This window comes from Pinus tabuliformis, chromosome 1_2, assembly GCF_031772625.1.
Source record: "Pinus tabuliformis cultivar Carrire ecotype Pingquan chromosome 1_2, CPIR1, whole genome shotgun sequence".
Taxonomy (NCBI): domain Eukaryota; kingdom Viridiplantae; phylum Streptophyta; class Pinopsida; order Pinales; family Pinaceae; genus Pinus; species Pinus tabuliformis.
Genome location: NC_142298.1, coordinates 1,277,086,380 through 1,277,092,402, shown reverse-complemented (window position 1 = coordinate 1,277,092,402; position 6,023 = coordinate 1,277,086,380).

Sequence of the window (6,023 nt, the reverse complement as noted above, 5' to 3'; positions counted from 1 at the left end):
CCTTTCAGTCTGGAGTCAAACTTTCAGTCACTTGTACTTCTCCTGAAGTTGATGCTACCTTATACCGTCAACTTGTAGGAAAACTTTTGTATCTAACCCATACTCGTCCTGACCTTTCCTTTGTTGTTGGCCTTATTGCTCGGTTTATGCAAAACCCACGTGAAAGTCATTGAAAAGCAGCGAAAAGAATACTTCGTTATGTTCGAGGTACAGTTCAGTTTGGGATTCATTACAGTGCCGAAACATCTCCTCTATTGGTTGGTTTCACTAATTCTGATTAGGCTGGTGACCCTGATGATCAGAAGTCTACTGCAGGTTATGTGTTCACTCTTGGTTCAGGACCTATTACATGGGCTTGCAAGAAACAAGGTGCCATTTCTCTTTCTTCAGCAGAAGCAGAGTATCGTGGTGTTGTAGAAGCCAGTAAGGAAGCCTTGTGGCTTCATCAAATCCTATCAGAGTTTGGCTTTCAGCAGCAACATCCGACTACACTTAGGTGTGATAATCAAAGTGCCATTCAACTATGCAAAGATCCAGTCCAACATCAACACAACAAACACATTGCACTGCACATGCACTCCATCAGAAAGCTCATTCACGACCATGTTCTTGAAGTGCAATATTGTTCATCAGATGATCAAGTTGCAGACATCTTTACAAAGGCTCTCACAGAGGCGAAGTTTACTAAACTTCAATTTATGGTTGGAGTTCAGGAAGTTGTCACTAAGGGGGGATAGGCTCTAGTGCCTCCTTCCTTCTCCTATTGTGTCATATTTGTAAATCCTTCAATCATATCCCAAGTTGTTCTTAAGGGGGGATGTTAGGATATTCCGACACATAGGAAATAGTTAAGTATAAGTTGGTCTAGTATAGAGTTAGGTAAAGTGTGTTTCTTTACTATGTGCATTTTGTAACTTACAATCCGACGGTCACGATATGCAGTGATCCGATGGTTCATTCTCTCCTCAGTATTACCGACACTTGATCCATGGCTTAACACCTGATTGGTCCATGATCTCTATTTAAAGCGCATGGAGGGTCATTTGTAGGTTAACCGTCCATGAGAGAAGCTTATGTAAATTTTCATTATTTTATTAATAAATTGCCTGAAGTGGCCGCGTTGGCTCAGGCCGTGCACTGTTTCCCTCTTTGAGAGTTTTAACCACGTCAAAACACTAGTGTATTGATCTGTGATCTATGTGTGAGTAGTGTCCTCTATGGAAGAATCACCACACCTCTATGGAATCTTGGGATCCTAGTTACTGGTTTGGAATGTTCACCAACACCTACTGGTTTTGGTGTAATGGCAAACCTCCACATGGTATCAGAGCTATTTGAGGGCCGCGCCCGTTGGTGATCCAAATCTGAAGCCGATAGAACTGCATCCGACTGTCGTTTCCTAGATCTATTGTTTCTTACTACTTTCGAGACGAGAGGACTGCTCTATTGTGTTGGGAGCATCTGTTCCAGTGAAGAACCCCTTTCGTTTCATGCGAAAAGTTTTCCAGTAGCCCTAGCTACATCATTTTTACGATCTAGAGGTATACAGTGTTTATTTGCAGTTTACAATTATTTTCTCTCTGTTTATTTCGGTTTCGGTTTATTTAGCGTTTTTTTATTACCGGATCTATACCTTTCATTTCTGCGTATGCACTTTACCCCGCGACTATGTGCGATCTGGGCAAATCAGAAACAGAAAGGAAGGATTTTTTCTCATGTGTATGCTCTTTTCCGCTGCGCCTTAGTGTGATCTCAGAAAATCAGAAACATTGAAGAAAATATTTAGTTTCCAACTAAAGCTAACTTCGAGCCGCAAGGTTCCTTTTTTTTGTATGTCCGTGTTGGGTTTTGTGTTTTTTGTTTTGTAGGGAAAAAGAGCTTTCTCAAAGCAAGCACGCAACCCAAAGCTTCAACCCCCCCCCCCCCCTCTCTCTCAAACTTTTTGTATAGCTCACTTGGTCCAAAGCTAACTTATGAAAGTAGAGGTCTTGAATTCAAGTCTCCTTTTTGTGGGGGCAGATTTTTCATTTCCGCACATTCCCGCACTTCGTCGGCGTCTTCATCAAGTTTTCTTCAAAAAGTCATAACTTCCTCATCCGGAAGACATTTTCAGAACTGTTTTTTTTTAAACAGCCTAATTCATAGAACACCAAAGGACACCGCTCTCTTTCTTGAATAGGTTTAAACAAATATTTATTCAAGACCTATTAAAAAATTCTTGTAATGGTGAAGTAGACAATATACCTTCATAAAAATCTAATTAAAACACATTAAAATCGATTATAATAATCAATTTGCAAATAAAAGTTTAATTATTCAAACTATCATTCATATGAGTTGAATCTCAAATTTTAAGCATCAAAGTTGTTACCCATTAAAGCATATTCAAGTTTTATTACAATTAAATTTGTGTCACTCCAGAAAATTTTGGAAATAAAAAAAAAAAGCAAAGCAATGACTTAAATACCATGACAAATAATATTTTAAAAAACAATACAATAACTAAATCGCATAGTAAAAAATATAACTAAATCGCATAGTAAAAAATTATAACTAAATCACATAGTAAAGAATAATTATAACTAAATCACATAGTAAAAAATAATAACTAAATCACATAGTAAAGAATAATTAAAATTCCTTTATATTACTGAATTTCAATATTCTATCTAATTCACATTATATTTGTAGTAATAATAATTAAATTAATTTTAAAAAAATAATTAAACAATATTTTACATATTCCATATTTATGAAAGAATTCCCATTTTTTAAAATATCAATTTACATTTATAATAGAATACATTTTTTAAAATCTCAATTTATTCATTTGCTTTTTTTTAAATGTCCACTTACATTTATAACAAAATTATTCATCATTTATAAGAAAATTATTCATTTTTTAAATGTAAAATTATTTTCACAATTATCATGCAATATATATTTTCTTTTAACTCTTTATTACACTACAATAAATACAATATCCCCTTTAAAAACAAAAAACACCCCTTTTCATTCCACAACTTTGCTTATTTTCCACAACTTTCATTTCACTTCACTTTACAACTCTACCATAAATATAAATATAAGTCCAACTCTACCATAAATATAAATATAAGTCCGCTTACCTAAAATTTTGAAACTCATCTTTCATCCTTTCTACCACATTCTACCCCATTTTGAAATTCATCTTCGATCCTTTCTACACACATGTTACTCCACTTATCTAAAATTTGCCTCTGATATATGATCCTTTCTACTACATTTTGAAACTCATCTTCGATCCTTTCTACACACATGTGACTCCACTTGCCTAAAATTTGCCTCTGATATATGATCCTTTCTACCACATTCTGAAACTCATCCTCTGATATATGATCCTTTCTACCACATTTTGAAACTCATCTTCGATCCTTTCTACCACACTCCACTTATATAAAATTTAAGTCATCTTCTATCCTTTCTACCACTCTTTCCAAAGGACTATAAAAGCAAAACCAATCATCTACGAAAACATTCATGATTGCAAACTTTAAAAGCTAGATGCTCAAATCCACCGTATCTAAAATTAACCTTGAAATTTACTTTTACAAGTCATCTTACACCCTTTCCAAAAATCTATAAAAGAAAACCCAACCATCTATTAAAAACACTAAAAGGTAAATCATCTTTAATCCTTTCTTAACATACTGGATGCATCCCCCGGATGCGGGTGTCGAGTCGAGAAGTACAGGCACGCCACATGCAGCGCATGGGCTGCCTCGTGTAAATCCTTTAGCTCCCCGATGGAGGTCGTCGTATGGCAATTAAGCCACCCAAGTTGATAATGCATTCAATGAAGAAGAGGCGGGGTAGATGGAGGAGCTGGGCGGCATTAATGTGCACCTGCAACGAGAATTTGGGGGAAAATATCACAGGTTTGATGGCTCGTTCAAGGCATATTGGCCTGAGGAAAGTTGGCGGTCGTGGAAGCATAGCAAGCTCCGGCCAAGCACCGTTTCATTCCCCTGCAGCCTGGAGAATTGTCTTGGTGGCCATTCTGGTTGCTGGGTTGGGAGGAGATGGCAATTTGATGCTTTGCAGCATCAAGTCTGGAAAAGAAATTGTTGGCTCTCAAGCGAAGGTAACCAAGGGGAAAGCTGGGCATCTGAGAGTGAATTGGAAGGAAACTGCTGCTGCTACCAATTCCAGGTTCACCATCGAGTATACAGAGGTAGCTTTAGACTTACAATGGCTAAACTTCGCGAACGACAGCCATGCAGAAGAGGCCCATCTAGAGGGTCCTCCTCAAGATCACCTGCAGCAGATGAGCACCACCACTGCTGCTGCTGCTACTGTCACAGGAGAGCTAGAGCAACCCCGCTTCCCATTCGACAATATGTGGAGGTTGGGGGTTCCTGTGAAAGGAAAACGGAGCTCCCGGCTTTCGGTTCCGCGGTTTTCACCTTGCCAAGCACCGAGGATAATGCAGGCGTTAACGCCCACATCTCCATCATGTTTACAAAAATTCCAGATGAAGAACATCTCCAGGACCCGCAGGAAAAACAACTGGAAGACTCGGGCAGAGAGATCAGTCTTGGAAAAGAACACTCGTCTGTGGAAAAGAACGCTGCTGAGGTGCTTCCAGCGTCTGTTGTTGGAAGCAAGGGGGAATCAAGTCTGCAAGACCGCTTCCCTCCGATGGGGCCACCTCCTCCAAGGGTGGAAGAAGATACATGGCGGAAAATGTGGGAAGGGCGCGCGGAAGGTGACGGGTGGGCTTATGTCGTGGAAGATCCGAGCCTGGCTGAGGCGGCAGATGCATACTTCGCGTCCATCCAGCCATCTTCAGTTCGTCCCCAAGATTGAAGCTGTGGCGGGTAACGTCTTGATTTTGTCTTTTGGTCCTCTGGCTTTTGCTTCCTCTGTCTCAGTCTTTTGGCATTCGCTTCTTACTTCTTGGTCCTGGTTAATTCTGAGTCTTTGGTCATGTCTATGGTCTTGCCTCATTATTGGGAAGTCAAATTGGATAGCTGACATCAGTAACACAGTCACGCTTACATTTGTCAGATACAAAGGTCAGACTATCTCCGCTGCTAGCCCCTGCGTGGGCAATCATGTGTCTAGTTTATTGTCTTAAGAGTTTGGTTCGTTGCTGCCCCTGTATGGGTTTTGTGTTTTCATGGATAATTCAGTTTGGTTTTGGAGAAGCTGCCCCTGCGAGGGAGCTATAAGGTTTACAGTCAGGAGTCCCAGGGCTACTCTTCAGGCTCTGGAGGGCATGTCATGCAGTTTGTAATCTTTTTGTACATATAATATATTACTTAGATAGTTTTTACAGAGAAAAAAAAAACATACTGGATGCATCCACTAACAAATAAAAATAAAATGACAATGTGAATGCGCATAAAATAAAAACTATTCATCCATTGAAAATCATTGAACATCTAGAGCCTGCACAGAAGTTTAAAAAGGTTCCGCAAATATGGTCTGACATTTTGGTTATCTTTCAAAATAGTTTATTATATCAAAATAAAAATAAAATGAAAATGACTGAACATCTAGCCTTGCAGAGCGAGAGGAATCTAACGAGTTGAAAGTTCCGCAAATATGTACTGACACTTTGGTTTTGTTCTGTCAGAATTGTTTATTATATTACAATTTCTGCAAATATTAAAATAAAAATAAAATGAAAACGATTGAATATCTAGCCTACACAACAAGAGGAATCTACTAAGTTAAAGGTTCCGTAAACATGTACTAGCATTTTGGTTTTTGTTATCTTTCAAAATCGTTTATTATTTTGCAATTTCCCACAAATATTGCTCCGACGAGGGTCCTACGGAATTTAGCAGGGACAATTGCTGAATATCTGATCAACATAGAGCTAGAATGCTAATCAACAAATAAACATTTTCATAATTAAAAGAAAATGCTCAGTAAGTTCAACCACCGAGTTGCTACAGGAAGGAAAGACGAAATAATAAAATATTCAGTGAGAAAGTGGCCTCGACATAGAGTCATGTGGAAGTGATCATTGTGAT